Source organism: Equus caballus, chromosome 16 (genome assembly GCF_041296265.1).
Source record: "Equus caballus isolate H_3958 breed thoroughbred chromosome 16, TB-T2T, whole genome shotgun sequence".
Lineage (NCBI taxonomy): Eukaryota > Metazoa > Chordata > Mammalia > Perissodactyla > Equidae > Equus > Equus caballus.
Window position 1 is genome coordinate 92,801,482 of NC_091699.1, and position 24,456 is coordinate 92,825,937.

The 24,456-nt window shown below is 38.9% G+C and overlaps 1 long non-coding RNA gene across 1 annotated transcript in view; it reads right to left on the reverse strand.

Moving 5' to 3' along the window:
• The window catches only part of LOC138918133 (uncharacterized), a 56,927-nt gene extending 46,430 nt beyond the window's left edge, over positions 1 to 10,497 (reverse strand). The window contains exons 1-2 of the long non-coding RNA XR_011427129.1: positions 10,287 to 10,497; positions 6,204 to 6,285 (exon numbers count right to left, since the gene is read on the reverse strand). This is a non-coding gene — a long non-coding RNA (uncharacterized lncRNA). The remainder of the gene's footprint in view (positions 1 to 6,203; positions 6,286 to 10,286) is intronic.
• Between the last annotated feature and the right edge of the window lie 13,959 nt (positions 10,498 to 24,456).

Genomic DNA, 24,456 nt, shown 5'->3' on the forward strand with positions numbered 1-24,456 from the left:
CTGGCTAGAAGTGAGTCACAAGTTCTGCCTGAACCCCAAAGGAGGGGATTACAAAAAGGTGTGTATTTCAGGGAGTAGGTACCACGGGAGCCATTTCAGACTCCTGCCTACTGCAGGAAGAAAGAAGCACAGGTCTAAGGACTTGACTGGGGAAACGGTGGTACCAGTAAAAAGAGACCCACAAATCAATGTATAAAAGAGTTTGGGAGAGCAGATAAATTCAGTTTTATTTGTACTTTTACTGAGATGCCAAACTATAAGAAGAAGTGCCCGGAGGAATTGCAAATATAAGATGGAACAAAAGATGGAAGTCCAAAGCAGAAACATTGATTTATCCACAGAGATTACATGTCAAAGTCATGAGACTGGGTTACCTCAGACAGAATAAAGAAAATAAAGCTTTGGGGGATGGGGGATAGAAGCCAGAAAAGAGGAAAGCAATTAGAAATCTAAAAGTAGAAAAAGCATCATGCTGTATTTGAACAAAAAGGACTAGAAATATAGGGGAAAATAGAAGAAAGCAGATGGTACATAGCATGGAGGCCAGTGGGGTACTTGGGGTACATAAGGATGATGCCTGGGAGAACGTCTTAAGATGCAGATTCCCAGGCCCACTCATGGAGATTCTGCAGTGAGGCCCGTCCATCTTCCTTGCTGACAAGCACGCGGGTGATTCCTAGTCAACAATTTCAGAAACATTCTTCCAAGGATTAGTAAATAAGATCCACATAAAACGAAGGGGTAGAGCCCTCTTGGAGAGGGCATCACAAAGTTGGAATCTAAATATGCCCCAGAAGAGATATCAAAGAGATTTTGAAGGATTCAGATTGTTGGACTTTACTTCAGAACTACTGACGCTGAATCCGCATTTTAATAAACTCCACAGGAGATTTTCATGCCTTGTAATTTTGAGACCAAAGTGTGGTTTGTGAGCTGCTAGAATGCTTCTATTACTTCTCTGGAAAAAGATAAGTACAGAAATTGAAAATAAATGTTTAGAAACATTTATAGCAATTCAACTTTGCCGTGATGGCCAAGTGCACAATCAGTGGTCTTGTGTCATTGGCGGGGTACAGAGCAGATTGGGTGTTGACTGCTCACCGCATTGTGTTACAATGTGTGACATTTTAAGGTTAATTCATCAACCATAACTCAAAAGCATATTAAAATATGAGAAAAGTAATTGTCTATATTTTTATATCTTATTTTTATAATAATTTTAATTTTTAATCAAGCTTGTTATAAAATTTATAATTCAACATCATGAAATAAATTAGGAAAATAAAATTTGTATTTATTTTTAACTCTAATTTACAGAAGGCGAAATAAGTTTCTCTAGACTTTTAGGCAAGAAAAGACATAGTTTGCTTACGCAGCCATAATAGCAAACCAAATGATATCAGTGGTTTCCTCCAAAAAATGAAGATCGGTAGAGTTCATGATGGTTTTACCACAAAGCATATTCAATTCCTTGCATATTGAATTTAGTTTTTCAGTCAGCATTGGTGGCGAAGGGCTAAAACCAAAGCGTATTGTTTCAGAGATGTGCTGGCTAACAAAGGATCAAAACCATAAAGAAACTTAACATAAAGAACACAAGTTAATTAAAATCACAAGAATTCTTTGAAAGAGTGTTGAATTCAAAAGCTGACAGAAGTAGATATTCAATAATTCTCACTTAAGCATTATCATTTGATGACTTCTTACAGGGTAGCACTTTAGTTTGCTATGAATTAAAAATCTATATTAAGTCCCAAGATATAAGTAAAAGACTACATCAAAGATGTTTGTTTGAAAATATTGGGTGTATCTGTGGCAAAAAAAAAAAAAAAAAAAAAGGCAGCTCAAGTACCACTTTCCATTAATACCATAGCTCAAAAATTGGGAACCGGCTAATGGTAAGAAGGAGATACACACAGACGAAATACAGCTAGTGACACGTTTTTAATTGCAATTTGTTGAATGCACAGATATGGTTAACATGGCATTTCTTTTAGTGGAACTGTGATTCAAACAGGATGCTGATGTGAAGAGAGGTTTTCTTTTTTCTCAGCTTTATTGCCGAGAAACACAACTAACTCTGAAATGGATAAAAGTAGTCAAAAAAATGCGGTTTGGATTTTAAGCTTTGTGTAGAAGGATTTTCTGAGGGCACATCTCACAGGTGCGAGAACAGGGAAACATTCTGGGGTTATTGCCCAGATTTCAGAGCTTGAGCCAGAAGTCCAAATCACGATAGAGCTCCCTTCATCAAGAAAGTCTTCCTACGAAAAAGTTTTCAGCTGAACTAGACAGAAACTTGGTGTCATAGCAAAAATTGTAATTATGTAAAAGCTAATGTATTAACTTTGAGATTATTCTCTATTATTTTATAAATATAGAAGCTGATTATTGAAAAAATGGTCATGTGGGAATCATGATATTTATTAAGGGGAAAAGTTCTGTTGAAAATGTTTAAACTAGAGAAGAAACTCCGCATGCATTTCCAGTTTGGTCCCAACTTTCTCAAGATGTAATTTTACAGCCGCGTTTGCTTACTTGTCTGATATCTTTGGTATTTTTAATTATCTTATACTTCCATGAAAAGACAGAATGGAACTTTTTTATTTTAAAGATTGGCACCTGCGCTAACATCTGTTGCCAATCTCCTTTTTTTTTTCTTCTCCCCAAAACCCCCAGGTATATAGCTGTATATTCTAGTTGTGAGTGCCTCTGGTTCTGCTATATGGGACCCCACCTCAACATGACCTGACGATCTGTGCCATGTCCGCGCCCAGGATCAGAACCGGCAAAACCCTGGGCTGCCAAAGCAGAGCGCGCGAACTTAACCCCTTGGCCACAGGGCAGGCCCCTGGAACATATTTTTTGATGGCAGATGAATCACATGGAAAAAATAACATTTAGAAGCTTGAAAAAACAAAATTCCTACACGTTGTTATGCTATGTTCCATGGTTTAATAATAATTATCATTGAAAACAGTGATTGCCTTGATATTACTCATCTTTGAAAAGTTATCACCAAATATCTCATTCATTTGCTAGAATATTGTGAATTTCATCTTCCATCAAAAGAAGAATATACAAAAATTTCCATACATGGGAAATTTATAGCTCTGGAGTCCATTTCTTTCAGCTAAATATAATTTAAATTTAACTATAACTTTATAGGATAAATTATTAAAATCAGCTACTGATGAAGAATTGAACACAAATTTTGAAAACAGATCATCGCTTCATTTAGGATTAAAGTTAAAAACAAATATCCTAAGCTTGATGAAGTTACTTTAAATCTCTTCTCACGTTCCTGCCAACATACCTCTGTGAGACTAGTTTCTCTACTCTAAGTGTTATGAAAGGATAATATAGAAACAATTTAGATATGCATTGTCTCATACAAGTACATGGTTATCAATACCCTCTAGATTACTTAAATTAACAGGCAAGAAGCAAGCTTATTTTCCACATTAAAGGCAAACAATTTATATTCATAGTGCTTATTCAGAGTGAACATACACGGGGTTAATATAAGGAATGGCTTTTTCAGTTAAAACTGTTCGTTCCTGTGTTTAGTTATGACTGCAGAATACTACACAGCTATGAGTAAAGTAGCTATACTCTATATTCATCACTTACAAGCATATTTCCAATGTATTATGTTTGATTTTTGTAATTCTTTTATCCTATTTTTTGACTATATTCGTTGAAATATAATTTTATGTTGAATCTTACAGTAAAAATTTTGCTTTGTATTTAGTATTGTGGTTTTTTTTTACTTTTAACTCCTCTAAAATTCGTATTTATTGTAATTTACTAAAGTATCAGTTGACCATGGCTTTGGAAATAAAAACTGGTCCTTCACCTCATAGATAGTTTGAGAAACACTGCTCTAGAGTGTTGCTAACGACTCAGAGAAGAGGCTAAAATACAAAGAGCATAGAGAAAGTGAGAGACAGAGAGACAGATGAGAGTGAGAACAGGTGTGGGAGGAATAAGGGGGGGAAACATCGGGAGGGAAGAGAGGTAGAGTCACAATGTGGGAGTTTGGAGTTCATCATCTTCCGTCTAGTCAGTTTCAGGGAATTTCAAGGTTCAAGGTGTTGTCATACTTAAGGGAGGCTATGGGTTACGATATTGGAGGCCATTGACGTTGAGGGTGAAACTAGTTTGCCTGATGACAGCAACATGGACAATAAAGTCTGTGAGAGAAATAATCCCTGCAAGTCATAAAAATAAAGTGGTAATGAAAATGAAGACTGTGAGGGTGTGGTCCTTGAAGCAAACGGATCTTGTCAAGAATGGAGAGAAAAAGTAACCAACAGCTGTTATCAGCTTGAAGAGGGCCTGTTAAATGTGGTGGTGGAATAATGGGCTAAAAGGAATCAAGGGGGGCCAGCCTAGTGGTGCAGCCGTGAAGTTTGCGTACTCTGCTCCGGGGGCCCAGGGTTCTCGGGTTTGGATGCCAGGTGTGGATCCTGGGTGTGGACATACACACCGCTCATCAAGCCATGCTGTGGCAGCGTCCCATATGCAGAGTAGAGGAAGATTGGCACAGGTGTTAGTTCAAGGACAATCTTCCTCAAGCAAAAAGAGGAAGATTGGCAACATATGTTAGCTCAGGGTCAATCTTCCTCACCAAATAAATAAATAAATAAATGGCATCAAGGAATAAGGAGCAGGCTGCCCCTCCCTGTGCCGTGAGACATGGAAAAAGAATTTACTCCATTGTAAGATCTTCTGAAAGAAATGGCACCTCCACGAGAAAGTTGTGCTTCAGTTTCAGGGAAACGAAGAAGTGTGGGCTGGAAGTAGTTTTTCCATCTCACATGGGGGAGAAGGTAAGGAAAAGCCCAGAGTTTACAAAGTAGGTGTGTGGTGAGAGGTTGGGAAGTTACAGCAGCATTAATTTCGGCAGAAAAGCAGAAGTGCTGATGGAAACAGACCGGAGGATGCAATTGCTGGCTTCAAAGATGGAGGAGAGAGCCATGGACCAAGGAATGCAGACAGCCTCTGGAAGACGGAAAAGGCAAGAAACAAGATGCTCCCTTGAAGCCTCCAACAGAAAGGTGAACTTGCTCACACTTTGATTTTAACCTGTGAACCCATTCGAGATTGCTCCCCGCCAGAACCGAAAGATAAGAAATGTGTATGGTCTTACGCCATTTTGTGGTATTTTGATCCAGAGCAATAGGAAACTAAAACACCACTACTAGCTTTTAATTAAAAAGTTTAATTATAACGATAAAACCATGACCCCTTCTGTACACAAACACACACACACACACACACACAAATACATACACAACACACGTACAATCACAGAAGATTTGCAAAATCCTGCGTTACAACCAAGATGTAAGCTAGTGCAAAATTAAACGATTTTACTTACTGGTTTTCCCTGGATTTTCAAGTTTTGTATAAAGTTGATAGGTTAAAAAACTGGCTTCTATTTAGTTAATCTAACCATAATGAAAAATAATACTGAAAGTATGGATACAGAACAAATATAGTCAATTTCCTCATCTTAAAAGAATTGCTAAGGTAAAAGTGTAAGATACTCAAAATTAACATTTAAAAGAAAAGCCTTCCAAAGGAGATAATTTCAACATAATGACATAAAAATTTTCATAAGGACACAACTCAAATGTAAAAACGGATACAAGTCATTGCTGAAAACTTTTAAATTGCTTAGAAATTTATTGATTTCAAAAAATGAGTGGGAATGTCACCACGGAAAGAGATACCCAAAAGCCTTTGCACAGACATCTGCTTTTACTGGGCTCCTCCTACAGCAATACAACCCTGGTTGTCCCAAGGCAAGCCCTTAGGAAGTGCTCACCAACAGTTCAAACAGTCATTGCATTGCAATGTACTGTGTTTTCATCTCTGCCCTAAGGAAGTCCCACAGCAAGTCAGTACTTTTTTATTTATGTGCTTATTAAAGTCACACAGGTAAAACGTTTCCGAATGTTTTCAGAACACGTTTTATTTTAGTGCTTTCAAACGTTTTGAGGATAATTGTTAGAGGGATGAAAAAATATAGGAGCTCAGTCTGAGAATAAAAATCTGTTTTGGCATTTTAATGTCTAAAGGCTCAAGAACTGCCAAATGTTTGCTAATCAAGAAGCAGTAGAAATTCACAATCAGTCCCCAAAATATAAAACAATTCTATTCACTGTAAAAATATGTTTACAGCATTTACTTACCGGCTGTTTAGCACAAATGTTTTTTGTCCCAAAGCAGAAAAGCTGGCAATTCTTTAATTTCCAAGGTGCTCAGAGAGTGCAGCTGTAGACAGACGAAGCTTTTGTTAATGGCCTACCCAGGTACCATTTGCTTGCCTTTTGTCAGATTCCGCCTTTATTTGAAGTCAACAGCAGCCCTCTCCCTTTTCCCTCCGGCCCCATTTGTAGTCATTGTGTTCCAGAGAAAGCACCGGCTTTAGGCCATGGACTCATTTTGCTCTGAACTTGTTCAGATGCAGTGTTGACATTTTTGGGTAACTTTATATCTTTTGCTTTCAGATGTACCGGAGTCTTCAAAAATAGCCCAGAGTATTGCATTTGGGACTCACTGGCGTTAAAATATCTGCTCCCCAGACTAAAATTCCCACAATAACTACGATTTTTAACAGCTCAAAGCACACACCTTGTACTTGAAGGAATTTCATTATCTTTTTGTAAAAGAGAATTTCTTTAGTTGAGGCACAGTCTCACCTCCCTTCCTGGATCCCAAATTTCCTTTTTGAGTCTGAATTTTAGGGATGAGTGGACTAGCGCTTGCTGATGTAATCTCAGCCTCTCAATGGATGCATAGTCAGCAGAGGAAAAGATTACCTTTAATGTGTGAGAATAATGACTCCAGGAATGAGCAAGATAATTCTGTTGGCCATGAAACTAAATCCAGATTACAGCTGTCTTAACCCCTCTTTTAGAATAGAGGTTTAGTGTCGAAGAGAGAGAGAAAAAATTGTGAAAAGAGTACATTTTTTAGTAGTCCCAATATTCAGTAACTCCATTTGGGTGCACAACTGTAGAAGGAAAGAACCAATAAGAAAAAGGCTTGAAAGGGTTAAGTCTATAAATGCGCTCTTGGCAGTATAAGCGTGAACACATGAATCAGAGGGGCCTCACCGTGTTTCCTGGGGTTCAGCCCGCCAGCAAGGCAGGCGCTAGCTGAAGAGATGCTGAGGGTGCCTTCAAATGAGAGCACCTTTCTCAGAAAGCCAAGCTTTGCAGCTGCCACCAGTTCAGCACCCTTTTCACTCACATTTTGCTCCCATCTCTTCTTAAGAGACTTCAAAGAAACCACCAAAATAACCACTATAGAAGTCTTCGGGGTTGTTACCTTGAGTGAAGTTCAGATTCATCCAAAAGAGCTCACATATCTGATTAGCAATATTCCTCTGAGTAAAATAGGAAGTTCAAAAAGATGTTTGATGGAACAGGTATTTGGGGTACTTATTTCTAAGGCCACTTTAAACTTCACAATAAGCCTCTAAGGGAAATAAAACTCCTATTAAAGCCTTAATTAAGTTAAAAAGAACTCTAACAGGAAAACATAAAAGCCGCACAGCCGCTGCTGACTCCAGGCATCGAGTCCTAGAAAAAATTACCTAAAAGGCAGAGGTGGGGCTGGAACATTCCGAGATGCGTGGATCTAAATTTCTGCTTCCACACTGCGTTTTCCAGCCACTATGTTGTGCAATACTAAAGACTGTAGAAGATTATCAAGCATTAATCATTCGACAACATGCTGCGAAGACTATTTCCCATCACTTCTTTTCTTCCAGCCCTAGAAGCTTGCTTACTATAAAAGGTGACGATGGTGGTTGTGTATGGACGTAGCTCACATCAGTGCTGACAGGTCAAGAGAGAAGAAGCTTCAAAACTAAACAAATTTCCAATTATAAGATGAATAAGTGCTGGAGATCTGAGGTACAGCATGGTGATTATAGTTAGTAATACTGTATTATATACCTGAAAGTTGCTAAGGGAGTAGATCTTAAATGGTCTCACCACAAAAAAGAAGTGGCGACATGAGCAAGTGTTAGCTAAGACTATGGTGTAATCATTTTGCAAAATACAATATGCTATCAAATCGACACGTTGTACACCTTAAGTTACACAGTGTTGTATGTCAATTACATGTCAATAAAGCAGGAAAAAAATTTATGGAGTGTATGTTAACATGGTCCAAGATCCCTTGAACTTCTGACTTCATTTCACCCCCAATTTTCCTTAAAGATAATCAACAAAACACATTTTGAAAAGTTGATGGCATACTGGAGAAGCACATTTGAGTGGACCCCGAATTCAGCCTCCAGTGTGTGTCTGTGTCTGTGAATGGAGAAGAGGGGAGGTGGAGGAAAGCGGAGCCGGGATGTGAGCTCTTGTTGTGACAACAGCCACACACCCCGACAGCTCCTCGCTCAGCCTCCCAACTGATGGATCAAATGCGAAACTGTTTTCCTCTGTTTCAGAACTGATTGACATTTTAATTATTCTACAGCTGGAAGTGCTAATCACACCAGAGAAGGAGGGGGTAATTCCCAGCTGGTAAAATTCACACAATAGCTTGGCAGACACCGACATGCAGATAGTTTACACCATTTGTTAAAGAAAAAAGTCAATATTTAAAATCCCTTCACAAGTCAAACCAGCAACAGTAGATCTGTACTTAAAAATCTCCTCCATTGTGGCCTGCACTTCTTATTTTTGACCGTCAGAGAGTCAAAACACTTCATGAATCTGGGGAAATTACAAATGTAAATACGACTCATTTGAATAGTGTGAGATGATTTAAAAAATTAAGATAATTGAATTTAGTTTTGTTTATAAAATGTAAACTTTATTACTATTCAAACTGTTGAATTATTTTTATTAATACAAGCCTCTCAGAAAGCCCATGTTGTCTTTTACTCATTAAATATCTTGAAAGACATATTCAATTCAGAGAAACATCTCAGTTGGTTCTGTACATATTTATCTGATCATAAGAATCACCTAGAGTATTATTGCACACTCCTTAGAGCTTCTGATTTGATAACTCTGGAATAAGTCCTGGGAATCTGAATTATCAAAAGGGGACTCTAGGTGATGCTTAAAATTAGACAAGTTTGAAAAATACTGGAATGCACATTTGGAATTTTTCTTTTCAGGGAAAGTTTTGCCCTGAGCTAACATCTGTTGCCAATGTTCCTCTTTTTTTTTCCTTCCCTTAAAACGCCAGTGCATGGTTGTATATCCTAGTTGCAAGTCCTTCTATTTCTTCTACGTGAGCCACCGCCACAGCATGGCTACTGACAGACAGGTGGTGTGGTTTCAAGACCAGAAAATGAACCCAGGCCACTGAGGCAGTGAGAGCAATGAACCTTAACCACTAGGCCGAAAGGGCTGGCTCTTGGATTTTTAAATTAAACTTTATTTAGTTCTATTTGCATATATAGAAAACATCTGTTTTTTCCCAAGTACTAAAAGGTAGAGAAAACTACCAGAATTAACTAAAATATAAAATTTCTGGGCATTAGTTTAGGTGATGAAAAATACACTTAAAATTTTTCCCATCAAATTCTCATAAAAATTCTAGCTTTGGCATGTGATAAAACTTTTGGCAGTCAAATGTTTTTGTTTTGACCTTAGTTGTAAACCCTGAGAATGTGAATGTGCTTTCTTTTTAACAAAAGGAAAAGTTTTCATCAGAAAACACATTCTAAGAAGAACACTGTTAACTTAAATATTAACATTTTGCCTTCAAAGCTAATTTTTCTCTAGATTTTCTTTAATCTGTATGAAAGTGTCAAGATTCAAAACTCATTATAAAGATGTTCTGAATCCATGTGAAACACACAGCAACAGAGGTGTGCCAGGGTCCCACATTAACTGGGAAACTCTTTGAGGAAAAAGCTGTCCACCCCTTGATTCTAGACACTGTGCACCAGATTTTATTCTAAGTCAAAAAGCAACCTTGAAGTAGCTATTATTATTGTCACCATTACAATTCCCACTTTTCAGACAAGGAGAGGAAAATATAATGAAGATAAATAATCCAAGATTACACATTTATTGTCATTAACTAGCAGATCTGGGAACTGAACCTATGAAGTCTGGGTAAAAAAACAAAAAACAAAAAACACTTGTATCTTTCCCTCTATGCTACACTACTACCTCACTTTTTATCTTACTCCTAAAGATGTTAATAAAATACGATCATCATTAAGTTGGTATCCTTCATAATCCAATAGACATTTTTTTTTTCCAATTCAGAGATAAAAATCTAGAAAAACTGACCGCGTTCTGACGGGCTGTGGAGCCCCCGGCACATCAGAGGGAGGCCAGGACGTTTGTCCAGCTGCTGCTGCCATGGGAGCTGCTGGTTTTAAACCTAGGAAGGTAAGCAAAGATTGCCACGTCAGTCAATAGAACTGACTTTCAAAACTAAAGGTTTATGAAGATATTCTCGGGACGTCTTCAAGGTATAAAATAAACGAATCTGCCTGGGTTATTTTTCAGGGATCCCATCCCTAAACTGAGGCAACAGGGACTAGCTTGGTGGGGATCTCCTTACTGGAGCTGGCTCCCCTTCCCATTATTCCACACCCATTTCCTCCTTCCCATCCTTTTGCTTCCACTTTTAGGTATAATGAGGAAGAAGCAGCTTCTTGTTCTGTCATCCAACTTAAAGGGGAAAATGATTTTTAAAAGATTAACATCATTCTGTCTCCAAGACCTGTGTTGTTTTATTCCAACAAAGAAGTAAGCCTGGCCTTACTTTTAAAATAGGAATATAGTTCTCTATGAGTGTTGTACCTTTTGATTTTTTTTCTTAAGCAAACTGACTCTGCTCCAGGTCGTGTAGCTCTTAGGCCCTTGGGTTGCTGATTTACAAGCTTGGTGTCAACATGCTGCGTCTTTTTATGTCCTTGTTTACAATGCAGTTATGCAGGCCTCTTAAGCTATTAAGACATCATCACTGACGTTGCAATTTGTGTATATGTTTTATACCTCATTAAATCCTCATCCTTCCAGCTCACAGCAATAGGCTTCTGGCCTCGGCTACAGCGTAATCTCATAACATGATGAAAGATGTGAAATCATCACACAGAGAGTTGAGAGTTGAAATCTTTATCCCCAATCAATTGATTTATTGGCTTGAATGGTTTTATAGTCAAATAGTAATTCATCCACGTCCCCACTCAGGTAATTTCTAAAAGCAGAAGTTCACCATCCTGTCCGTAAATCTCTCTGTTTTAAAAAAAGAGCTGTATCAATGGCGCCCAGAGTAACAGCGTGGCTGTTGCTCTACAAAAGGATAAAGCTGTAGGTTCTCTAGTCAGTGGATCCATTTGTAATTGCTGCACTTTCCCGCTTCTGAGTTTATAATTCAGGAGGCGATTCTTCCCTCGCATTCTTACGATGTCATCATGAGGAAATGTCTCATGTGACTCCAGACAGTAAAGGTTGTTTGGAATTTTCGCTGACCAGGTGATTGATCCCAGCCCCTGACTCAGTGCCGCAGATGCGGTGGGAGGCCTAGAAAGATCCGCTGGCTGAAAACAGCCAATTCATTCAACTTGATTAACTGTTACTTAAAATTTAAAAACCACTGCACAAAGTCCACAGGAGGAAAGAACAATTAACAAATTAAGAGATTCATTAATTATCCCTGCATGCTTCTATTTACAAAGCTATCCATCTATGTGTTGAAACATATATGTATTTTTTCTTTTTTAAGTAATTTTGCAAAACATCTGTGGAGGCTAGATTCCTTATACGAAGTGAAAAAAGTTGTTTTCACAATTCAAAAACTGAAGTAAATCTCTTTTCATACATAAAAATATTAGTATTTTTAATAGACATGTAGAGAAAACGTCATTATAATCTCTTATAAGAGAATATTTTTCCAATCTGGATATAAAGTGACAAATATTTGTCTCAGGGCTTTGACCTAGTTCCTTCCACCAACTATGACAATCACTTTTAGTAGGTAAAGATAAGAGTAAACAAGACAGGGGTTAAACAAATGATAGAGATTGCCAACAAAATAGTAATATTTGGCAAAGAATAAACATTTGCCAAAGAACAGATGCCTACTACAGATAAATATATTAGATTTGAGGCAAAAAGAGAAAAGAAAAAAATAAAGTACTCTTTGCAGAATGGTTCTTCATGAAAAATGCTTTCATCACTTTTTTTTCTTTTCTATGGCTCCTAACCCAGATTTTTCCAACCAGTTTCGGTCAAGGACCAAAGTTAAGGAGAATATCGATCGGCTGCAAATAAAACACCTGTGAGTCCTTCACAGCCAGGGTCAATCCCTGAGTGCCTCGTGTCTGCTGCAGTGTCAAGGACATAGTAGCCAACCAATAAACTTTTGCAAAGTTAAAAATGCAGTCATGTACCATGGTGAGGAAGAACGCTATTACCAAAAAACTTCAGCCTTTTAGCAAGCTGATCAGAGAGGTAATCCACTGGCACTGTGAGGCATCATTTACCCACAAATCCTGTGGAATTGATGTTAACACAATCACACCAACAGTTCTTTGCAAGAGAAAATTTGGTTCACACGTCTAATTTACTTCTGCTCTGATAATCAGGAGTATTTTACAAAGGTCACAACAGCCCAAGAGGGTTTTTAAAATACTTCCTTAAGAACTATTTAAAGCCCTGTTTTTACTATAAATTGGTATAATCTTTTTCTTAGCATGAATAATTTTCCTATATACGTTACATATTTTTCTGAAAAGGATCTGAACTCTGACTTCACATTTGTTTGTCTATTTTGGGAAGCTGGTATACAAAGAGTGACTATGACACAGAATGCAGACACCCACAGGCACGAGTCTGACCGTACCTGGTTTATGCGTCTCAAACACAGTCACGACTGTAAGATAATACCATACGTTTTTGAACTCTTGATCATCTAAGCTGCTGCTATTTGTATGACTACGGCATACTTCCTCTCATAAGGCACAAAGTAATGTACTCAAAATATTGTGTTCCATAGTAATGACTGCATACTCAGCAATCACTGTAAATTGAACCAATTTCTAACTTTAGGGAAAAAAATTTTGTTTACTATTCTACTGCTGGTAGTTTTCGTCTTGGACTACGTGCAAATGAAGAATGAGTTACGAGCAAGATAGACGGGAGTACTTCATGTTCTGGATAGAGGGTCATGCGTCTTCTGGAATTGATGTTGATAATAAAAGAACTGAGGAATTCCGCAATCAACATCTGGCGAAAGTGACGACTCAGGAGAAAGAGCTTACCCAGGGGTCTGCTTTATTTCTGCGGCAGTTTTGAGAAGGAGGGTGGGGAGCATGTGCTCACATTTCTCAAGACCTGGGTGTGTTTTTCACTGTTGGAACATGAATAGGAATGGCTGGTTAGCATCCAACTAGCATGCCCAGTCAGCCAGTGGGGAGGAAGGGCTGACACGCTGCCCTCAGCCAGTTTCCACCAGTGCAGTCTAAGTGGAGGAACAGAGCTCATAACAAGGCAGGCACTGCATTTCCTAGAAATGAAACAAAAGGTCAGAGCAAAACCAGAGGAAAATGGACTATGTCGGTCAGTCTCTCTGAGAACTCAGTTACACGTGTTTAAACTGCCCTGCATTGAAGTTAGAAGTGGTCCCAGATCCTAGAGCAGCACCGACCCCAGGGATGGGCAGGGGGTGAGGAGAAGGCACCTGGAACAGACAAGAATCCCGGGCAGGAGAAAACTGTTGATTTTACCCTCGGCTCCTGCCTTTTCTTCTTCTTTGAGTTTTAGACCAGTTTCTAGCACTTCTTTTAGATCATGTCTGCGTTCTAAAGCTAATAGGACTTTTGAAATGCCAAGGGGCAACTTGGTAGCTTGAGTGTGCCCAGCCCCTCTGAAAGGAAAACAAAATTCTTTCAGACCCCAGGACTTCATTGATATGCCCTAATTTTAGTGGGGAGAAAAGATCTGATAGATGACTAAAGAGATGCTAATGTTGGGATACTATTACTTCTGAGTGATTTATCAGAATTCTCGAACCCTTAGGAAATGAAAAATAAAAGAATGGACCTTTTACTTAGGAAATACTTCTATAGGGCGCAGCGTTGCACTGGGCACTGAAATAGAGCGGTGAGCTGAACAGTCAGGCTGCCTGTCCTTCGGAAGATTACAGTCCAGCAGGGAAGGTCGACGAGTAAGGAGCCGATTGCAACTGTTATGAGAGAGGACAGGCAAAGTTCCGTGGGAGCTCACAGCCCAGCACCTTGTCTGCAGAGAGTCCCGGTTAGCTAAGGGCATGACATGACATGACGGAGGCCCAGGGCTGCGGGAGGTGGCAGCTGAGTATTTCAGGCAGAAGGGACACTGTGCGTGGAGGTCTAGAAGCAGGAGGGCGAATGATACCCGGGAAGAACCGAAACTTCAGCCTTCCTGGAACTCAGAGCACCAAACAGTTTGGGGAGTTATGGGAGGGGAGGCTCCAGAATCGGGAGGACCAAGTCAGTTTCTACTCACGGAGCTGTGACGGAATCTAGGCATCTATATTTTCTAAAGTCAATTCTTACACTTAAAAGAATTGAGAATCTGTTCTTAAAAGGCCCCCTTCATGCCATGAAATTCTTAAAGGTTTAAAACCCATCACTCACTGGCGTCTCAGGTTAGCTGCCTTTGCCGTCACCGCACTGCTGCCTGGGCCTTGGTGAGTGGACCCCAGGAAGGTGGGAATGAGTTCCTTGCTGATCTTTCAGCGACTGTGGTCCCTAAAGTTCCCCTGACAAGATACCCTGACCATATACCTGGCGTTCCACCCAGCTCATTTCAACAAGCATCCCCAGGTGATTGCGATGCTCTTGCTGGAGGACCAAGTTGTAACGCACAGACTTACACATTTGAAGCAGGTCACAGACAGTTTATGCCTTTAAAAGGAATGTTTATTTTTTAGAAATTTTAATTGTTTTTTCATATATTTTATTTGAAATTTTAAAATGCCAATTGAAAATACAAATGCAGGATTTTGATATGTTAGGATTTTCTCTCTTTATGCTAAAAACTCTCTCTGAAAGCAAATCGATTATTTTTTCGCCTTTCAAGTCAAGGGATAGCTTTAGGAATATCATTGAAATATTTAGCAAACATTTTAAGCAATAAATTTTTTTAATATTTGTTTTTACTCTTTTCCAAATGTTTGTTTTTTCATGATAGTGAAAACACTTAATCCACTCAGGGGATTAATTTCTTGTAAAGTTTTATGTTTTAAAGCTGAATTCATTTCTTCACTGGCATTGAACACAACAACATCTGCAGGCCATTAAAAGGAAATTCCTTTGGAAAGCTCTCGAGTTTGACTCTCCTGAATGATTTTTCCCTTGGAATAAAGTCATTCATATGTTTCATGTTTCAAAAAGCACTTATGACCTAAATTAATAAGAATAAATTTTATTCTGGTCAATATATTGTAAATCAGTTTTAAGAAACTATTTTTCTAATACTTGCTGTGTTCTTGAAAGTCTTTGGATATGAATTTTATATTAAAATTGTTGTTATTAAAATTATCATTGTTTAAAGAGACACTCTGAAATAGTAAAGGAATTCTTTGAAAAAAATTATCCCTCGTGTTACCAGCTAGAAAATAATTCTGCATAATAACATCCTATCCTTTCCCACAATAAAATGTATTTTACATAGCTGTACAGTGCCTTTAGAAATAGGACATACAACACATCCCGTTTTCCCACATGTTTCAAAACTAATTTTAGAGCAATGTAGATTCTAAACACATACGTTTACATACATGGAATTATGCCCCCAGAATATGTTAAAAGTCACACATATGAAAGCCTAATATTCATGTGACCTGTGTACAGTGGGTATTCTTTAACAACAGGAAACACTAAATTTGGAAAATGTGGTCAACTTTTTTGGATCTTTTTTCCTTAACAAAAACTAGTACTAAAACACATGAATTATTTAAGTGAACTCTTCTTTTTTTCTTATCCCATACTAAATTCCTTCTATCCCTACAATCCTGCTTATGCATGAATTTGTGTCCCTCTGTATTTGCATACTTACTGGAAACAAGCATGAAAAGAAGGAAGACATTTAAGGAGAAGATGAATTATCCTCCTTTCCTACGACAACAGAAATATATGTATCATTTCCAGAAACTATTCAATAGTTTTATAAGAAACTGCATAACTTTAGGAAGCATTAATAAATGATCTAAACTGAAAACTTGCTTGCTTGCATGGTGCTCGACATTCTGAAGTCTTTCTTGAAATGCTCTAAAGTCTTTGACTTGTACCCATTCCACTGCTGAGTCAGGAGATACAACACATTTTAACTTAGAAGTAGGAAATATGAGGTCAGACGAAGTGAAAGGGGGAAATGTTCCCATAGCCTCTGTCAGAATTTGATCTCAAGGTAATACAGGCAAACATGGACACCCCACTCCCAGAAACACATGTTAATTTGTTTAAAAATAGAGTCCTTGTTAACCACATATTGGAATGTTGATAGCTGTGGACCTGGGGAGGGGGACCATTGCTCCTTCATCAATCCTGAACAGCAAACAGAGAAAAAAATTACATCTCTATCTCTCTATTTCTATTTACCTATCCATCTAATCACCCACTATGAAAAAGTAAAAACCCTTATAACCCTTCTACCATGGACCAACATTGACCAATTTTTTTTAAAAAAAGTGTTTTAATTCTTACCTAAATCTTCCAGAAAGAAGAGTTATTGGACACCCTCTTTCCTCTTCTTTTGTCCAAGGAGAGAAGAACAAAACAGTTTTTATGATAAGTAAGAAGAGTTTTATTTTACTTAACTGAGGATTCCAGCTTTTCATAACAACCCCACCATCTGCTGGAATTTATGAATATCATTGCTGAAAGCTTTGGAAGCCCTGGGTTGCATTTTTACAACTATTGGCCTAAAGGGGCTTTTATTGTATATTTTTAAACAGCACTAAAGAACCATTTCCAAAGTGGAGGAGTTTACTTACAGTTGCAATCCCCCCACTCAAGTCATGCAAACTGAGGGAAAAGTAAAAGAATAGCTTTAACTTCTCCCTCTCTCAATTAACTTCCTGGATCCCCCCTCCTCCTCTTATTTATTGATATACAGAATAATCCATTCATTCAAAAACTAGCCATTGACCTTTGACTGCATGTTAAGAAATAGGCTACACGTTAAGAACACACATTAAATAAGATACTGTTGTCCGGGTCTTAGTCTAGGGGAGAACCAGACCTCTGAAGAAACAATGGCTTTACGATGTGGCAAGTGCCACCATGGGGCTATGGTCAGGCCACCGGAGCTAAGCAATGAGGCTCATCCCTCTGCCAGACTAGGGAGGGGTTGTGGGGAGGGCACCTGTATGTAAATATTTGGGGAAGGGGGTTTTCCTGAGGAGAAGATGAATATCCTGAGGCTTAAAATTCCCGTTGGAATTAGGCAGGGCGAGGACAAGTACATTTTGGAGAGCTTGACAAGCGAGATCTGGGAGCAAAGCTTTCACATCACAGTCACCCGTGCATGTTCTCAGCTTCACTTCCTTGTTCTTCTACTTGTTCAACTGACGACGTTGAGCATCTTTAGAGACCAAGCTAGGAAAGAGACTATAAAATAAATAACTGCAAAACATACGATAAGTGTGATAAAAATTTGTACAGTCAGGACATCCATTCATTTATCAGCTCTGACTTGGGAGATGTCTAGCCTCTAGAGATAAGCTGATGTCATCTAGGCCTTCAAGGAACAGGAGAAACACATGTCTAAACAGTCACATAAAATACAATGTGATCATTTCATCTCACTCTACACAAAGGGAGCAAATTGAATTGCCTATAGTAGCAGGTTCCACGGAGGATAGTCAGCAATTGCTAAATTAATTAAACAAGGAGGCCACTAGACTGAGGTGGCTCTAATGCCATGGCACCCACATAAACAAACCAAAATCTAAGCCTGTAACTGCCTCAAGGTTACGAAACTGAAGCCTAAGGGGGACAACCAACCACAGCCAGCCAGCTAGACTTTCAGCTATAGCCAACCCAATAATTCCTTTGCTTTGCTTCCGTGCTTTCTCTACACAAAACTTTCCCCTGGTTCCTGTGGGCGGAGCGCTCCTAACCACTTCTGGTTTGGTGCTGCCAGATTCAAATCAATTTTTGCTCAAATACACTCAAAATTTTTCCTGTGCCTCAGTTTATCTTTTAACATCATACAGATTTTGAACAAAAGTTAGCATTCACTAGTTAGATAAGACAGGATGGTAGAAGGTTAATATGCTTGAGATCTCCAGTCAAAGGGCTGAATCAGTTTCCACACTAGTTGTATGACCATGGGAAAGTGCATCCATCTCTCAGAGCCTTAGTTTCGTGTATTGTCAAACGGGGATGATAACAGTACTTGCTCCTAGGGTAACTGTGAGGTTAGCTAAAGAAGGCATGTAAAGTGCTGAGCACAGTGCCTGGTTCAGCTGGCCCTTGATAAATGCTGGTCTTTCTTCTTCCTTTCCTCTTCCTCGTCTTCTAACTGTATGCAGCTAGTCAGAGCACTGCCATTCAGAAGGAAATCACAGAGCTTGTTACAAGCTAACCCGGACTGCAGGCCTGATGAGGAAACTGCCCGTGACGAGATACCCATCCAGACCACCTGCCCGTCAGTCAGTCAACAAATACTGAGTGCCTCGTTTGTATCAAGCGCAGCCTCTGGTGTTCTAACATGTTCTATGGGCTGTGATTGAAAAATGTGCAGGATACAAAGAGAATCAAGTAAACCAGCGGCCCATTTTGCCTGGTTAGGAGTTTGCTGAGAAAGGCTTCATAGAAAAAGCTCACGTTTGAGCCCCTCACTAGAGGAGTAGAGAGCTCAGCTGGTTTTCTGTGCTGGGGATTGAAGGGCATCCCAGGGACCTTAGTTCAAAGGTGGGAAACGTGGCCTGGGTGCACGGATCGTAAAGAACGTTCACATTAATATAGAGAAAAAGCTCTATGCCTTGGCTTAGCACATGAAGAGCAACATAAGAAGGCAATGTCAGATGACGTAAGGGCGACAAACTCGGGAAGCCTGGAAGCCCTTGATAGGGTAATGAAATGGAATCTCCAGCCCATAGATAACCTTTCTCTGTTATGAGATGTGAAGACCTGCATTAGATGGAGTTTTATACACCAAGGGTCAAATTCCATCTTCTGAAATAAAACAACTACATATAGAAATTTTAATAAAAGGCGTAACACTGCTAGTATATCAAGTTATTGTCACCAACCCTAGGGTCCCCTCACAGGCAGGTTACATAAACCATGCAGGAATGCTGACTCTAACTGTCAATTTTATTTCTAAATGTATCCCCTAAGGCTTCCTCTCAATAAATATATTTAATTCCATCTAAAAGAAATCATGCATAAAGTCCTAAATTTGCCGTCACGTGTATCTCTGTGAATACTGTCCTTTTATGAGAATCTTATTCTAGCCATCAGTCATGTTCCTGGAGAACAGTGGGGAAAGTTAAGTGTGGATGTGGATTTGTAGCACACCCATAAAACAATAACTCTTCATGATAAGTGTACATAATGAAAGGACCAAGAAGCTAAGAAAGATCACATTCGGAGAAAGATCACTCAGGCCTTGCTTTAGAAGAAGGTTCTGAACAATTGAGGCAAAAACTAAAAAGGTATTTAAAATGGAAACGTGGGGTGTTTTTTCCCAACAGTTTTCCTTTAAGCATGAGTCTGCCCTTCAGGCCTTGAAGGAGCTTACATATCGCCTTCCGTCTCCCAAGCAATCCTCGGCCTCTCTTTCTTTTCTGACCCTCTGCTGAGTTGGAATTTTCTGTCAGCTTGCAACTGAGTGTGCAGTTGCCTTTGTCAGGCTTAGGAGCAAGGAAGTGGGAAGGTGGCGGTCTCATTGTGGTGTTGGCTGACTTGACCTCTGGGGACAAGGAGGGCTTTGAAATCGCCCCACTCAACTTGATCATTCCAACAACAGCAGTTAAAGGAAGTTTGTCATTATCTACCCCTTTTCTTCACTGTGGTGCAGCAAATATTAAAAGCATCTGAGACAAAATTCAGGCCAGTAATAAATTAACTAGGGTCTCACTACAAAGAAAAATAAGACAATAAATAGGAAATAAATGGCTGAAAGGGTTTTCTCAAGCAGCAGAAATCCAAGAAGGCAGAATGCACAAAAGAAGAACATAAAGAAGAGAGATACAAAGAGAACATGAGCGGCACCATGGAGGGGCCCGTGAAACAGAGTCTTAAAAAAAATACAAAGACGACCAAAGAAAGAATCAGTGTCGTGAAGGACTCTGGAAAAACAAAATCAGAAAGGAAAAGTATAAAAATTCAAAGACAGAAAAGGAACATTAAAGATACTGAGCTCTCACGTGAGGCCACCACACCAGGAAACCCTGTCTTTTTGCCAAGACTTTGAAAACACAAAAACGCTCAAAACGTGTTGTCATTAGGCATCGGATTAAAGTTCCAGAAGACTTTCAGATACACATGCTTTTAAATATCATGATAAATTATGCATCTATGACACAGATTGGGATGGCTTGGCCTTCGGGTAATCAATAATTCAACAACTATGAACATGAACCTAATCCAAACGGGAGTTTCAAAGTTAGAGTTTGAAAGGACTCGTACCATTAATAAGAAAGGTGTGCCCAGCAAACTATTTCCCATCCCTCATAAAGAAAAAGGAGTAGCTTTAGGATGCACTTTTATACCACATGCTGGGATATTTCAGCTGAACATTTTGTGCTAAATTGTCAGATGAATTATTCATGGATTTTCAAACTTTGCCTTTTTTTTTAATTGTAAATTTTCCATCAAGACTCTAGAACCATTGGCTACATGACATCTCATAGACGATTTCCATTTCTTGGAACAATGCCGGGGTGAGTGTTGAGCCAGCTCACTGAAGAAAGGAGGAAGAGTCTTCTAGCCTAGCAACACCCAAAATATGACCAGACATTTTATCTAATATGCTGATGTGTCAACATAAAGAAAACATGGTGACACTAATGGTTATTTTGCAGTTTCCATTTCTACTCAAAATATTTTCCTCTAGACTTAAACAGAGTGAAGCTGTTACCAAGTGACGTACAAGGCGGTTGCTACATTTATGAGAGATGTTGTATCGACTTTAAATCTGACATTTGAAATTGCTTCTAATTGAATAGCTGCAAGTTGTAGTTTCAATAATACAGTTTTTCCATGCACAAACTCCCTTCTTGAGAAGTAGCAAAGTGAAGATGCTTCTTTCTCCAAAATTAACCTGTGCTATCTTCTGGGATAATAGCATCCAAACTTAATTTTAGTCTCAGTTTTTTATCTAATAAGTGGGAATTCTGTTTTTAAGGAGTTTCTTCATCAACTATCTACATCAAGTCACAATCAGTAGCCTTATTTCAAAACCATAGGCATGGACTAGTAGGAACTTTGTAAATTGGCCTTACAACGTATTTGTTAAATATGTGGATTAAACCAGTCTCTCTTCCCTTACATTCTCAAACATAAATTTCTCGCCTTAACTGCAGGTGTGGTGATTTTCTCTGTGTCTCAATTTCCAGTAGTTAAAATTCCATTTAACTAGGGCATTTTAGCTGCTCAATATTATGCTGCTGCAATTGCATTACAGAAATTATGTGCTAAGGATGCAGTGATTAAAATTGATATTTGACTTAATTACAGGGTACAGTACATGGATATTTGAATGTAACTTAATGGAAAACAAGATGCTTTATTTGTAGCAATTTCCAAAGCTCTTATCCTGCAGAAAACTTGCTTGTTAGTAGCTGTTGGCCAATTCTCAAGCTACTGACTCTCTTCAGGAGGAATACAGAAGAATGCGCATGAATATGAAGTTGATGACGCGGTTATCCAGCTAAATGCATTAAATGTTCACCATAATCCTTTCTAAATAGTGTCTTTCTTAATGAATCGTCTTAATTCCATCACACCTAAACATTTTAGTCAGCTGACTAATTTTCGTAGCACTATACATCAAAGAGATAATATATTATGTGAAATATGTCGGCATTTTGACTAATAAAGAAAAAAGTGGAAAAGCTGTGGCTACAGGAAGGAAATATATTCCCATAATTCTCTAGAATTCAATTAAGTACGTCTAGAAGCCATTTTTTATTCAATGAGAAAAGATCTGGTTCTAAGAGTGCAATTATTTATGTTTTTTCTTCTTCTTTCTTTCCTTTTTTTTTTTTTGCAAAACCACATTTCAAAGTAATGTTTTCTATTTAAAATACAATAAAGCATTTAAAAGTCTATTTAATAGCTTCAAATGTATGCTTCTAAAACATTCACTGTTTTAAACAACTAGATCACTATTAACAGCCATTCGGTTTACAGTTTCAAATTCCGCTCTTTCACTAAATAGACATACATTCCAATTACCCTAATTTTTGAAGTGCAAAGCAATAATAAATTTTAAATAAATTTGAATATGGATTTCTCTACTTATTCTCAAAGCATTTGATTCAAATTGATAATATAACTCTCACAAATTTCAAAGAATTGAACTAGCTTTAATGTGGACCAAAATATGACAACAGGAAGAGACAACTTCATTCAATAGGGGTTGTGATTCAAATGAAACTTCATTCTAAAAACATACTCAACTTCGTTTTTCCATGAGTCACTTATCCAGCAACCTCCACTGTAAGAACACATCTGGGACAGTGTCTGAAGACCTTAAATAGATGTTACAAAGTTGAACAACCACTTGCTGATCACAAAATTACTCTTGTGTTATACAAAGTCCTAATAATCTTAGTCACCTGGTCCAGCAGACTCAGTATATCAAAGGAGATAAACATAAAAGAGTAGAGAAAGAGAAGATGAGAGTAGAGCATGGGTTTAGCATCAAGAAGGGGTAACAATAAGCTTACCGTTGAGGAAGGAAACAGAAACTGAAAGGAAGAATTCAAAAAGATTTGCCCCTTCTGAACTCTGGGACTTTGGCCAATGTACTTATCTCTCTGGGCCTCGGTGTTCTCATTTTACCCCATAGATACCTCATATTACCTCATAGGATTGCTGAAGATGAAATGGACTAACATATGTAAAGCACTTGGAACGGTGCCCGGAGCATACTGAGTACTCAATAAGCATTAGTTAGAAAATGCCTGAGACTCAGACTCGAATTAGAAAGGAAAACGGCTCTGTTCATCCCCGTAATCCAAGGGGCATCTGCCATCCTCAGGAATGGAATGCCGATCTTTCCATCATTTCATGTGATCACTCCGTGCTATTGTGGCTTTTGAAACTTGCAAAACTCTTGCAAAAGAAAGAATGAGAAGAGACTGTGTGATATTGTAATTTATAATAAGCAATACATATTTGGTCTTTGTCCCCATTTCTGGCACAGAACTCCTAAAACCCTCGGAATTTCCTGTGTCAAGAGCAATAAATATGTCTTTTGTAATGTTAATAGGTGACTTTTAGACCCAACCTAAAGGTGGGGTCTGGTTGTCAGGAAAGCCAGTTGTATGGTTAGAGGGTTGAAACGTTCAGTCCCTCCCCTCTGACCTCTGGGGAGGGGAGAGGGAATGAAGGTTGAATCAATCGCCAATGGCCAATGACTTAATCAATCACGCCTATGAAATGAAGCCTCCATAAAAACCCAAAAGGATGGGGTTAGGAGAGCTTCTGGGTTGGTAATCACATGAAGATTGGCGAGAGTGGCAAGACTGGAGAGGGCATGGAAACTTCGCACCGTTTCCCCATGCCTTGCCCTATACACCTCTCCCATCTGGCTGTTCCTGAGTTAACATTCTTTTATAATAAACCAGTAATCTAGTAAGGAAAATGTTCCTCTTAGTTCTGTGAGCTACTCTAGTAAATTAATGGAACCCAAGCAGGAGGTTGTGGGAAGCTCTGTTTTCAGGCAACTGTCAGAAGCACAGGTAACAACCTGGATTTACCATTGGTGTCTGAAGTGTGTGTGTGAGGGGGAGGCAGTCTTGTGGGACAGAGCCTTTAACCCTGTGGAATCTGACACTATCTACCCAAAGATAGTGTCAGAATTGAGTTAAACTGTAGGACACCCAGCTGGTGTTTGAGAATTGCTTGGTGGTGTGGAAAAAAACACTCACATTGGTAATTAGTCCCAGAACCTTTAGATCTGATTTCTGATTGTGTCTGCTCTGGTGAAATAAAGCTCAAAGTCAAGAGGGGCAATCTATGGTATTTTAATTTGTGTTTCCCAGAGGCAGAGTTGAGGATTCCACTGGAAGAAATCTACTTACTGGGGAGATGAGCTACAGAAATGCCAGTAGGGTTATGGGGGACTGAGACAGGGAAGCAAGAACAGCCAACAAAGGGGGTGTTATCAAGCCAGTTCACCACCCTGAGCAGTGGGAGCTCGGCCTCGCTGGGGAAGAGGGCAGAACAAGGGTTCTGGCAGAGGCAGCCCACCTGAGGGAGATGGGGCTGAGGTGTTTATGCATCAG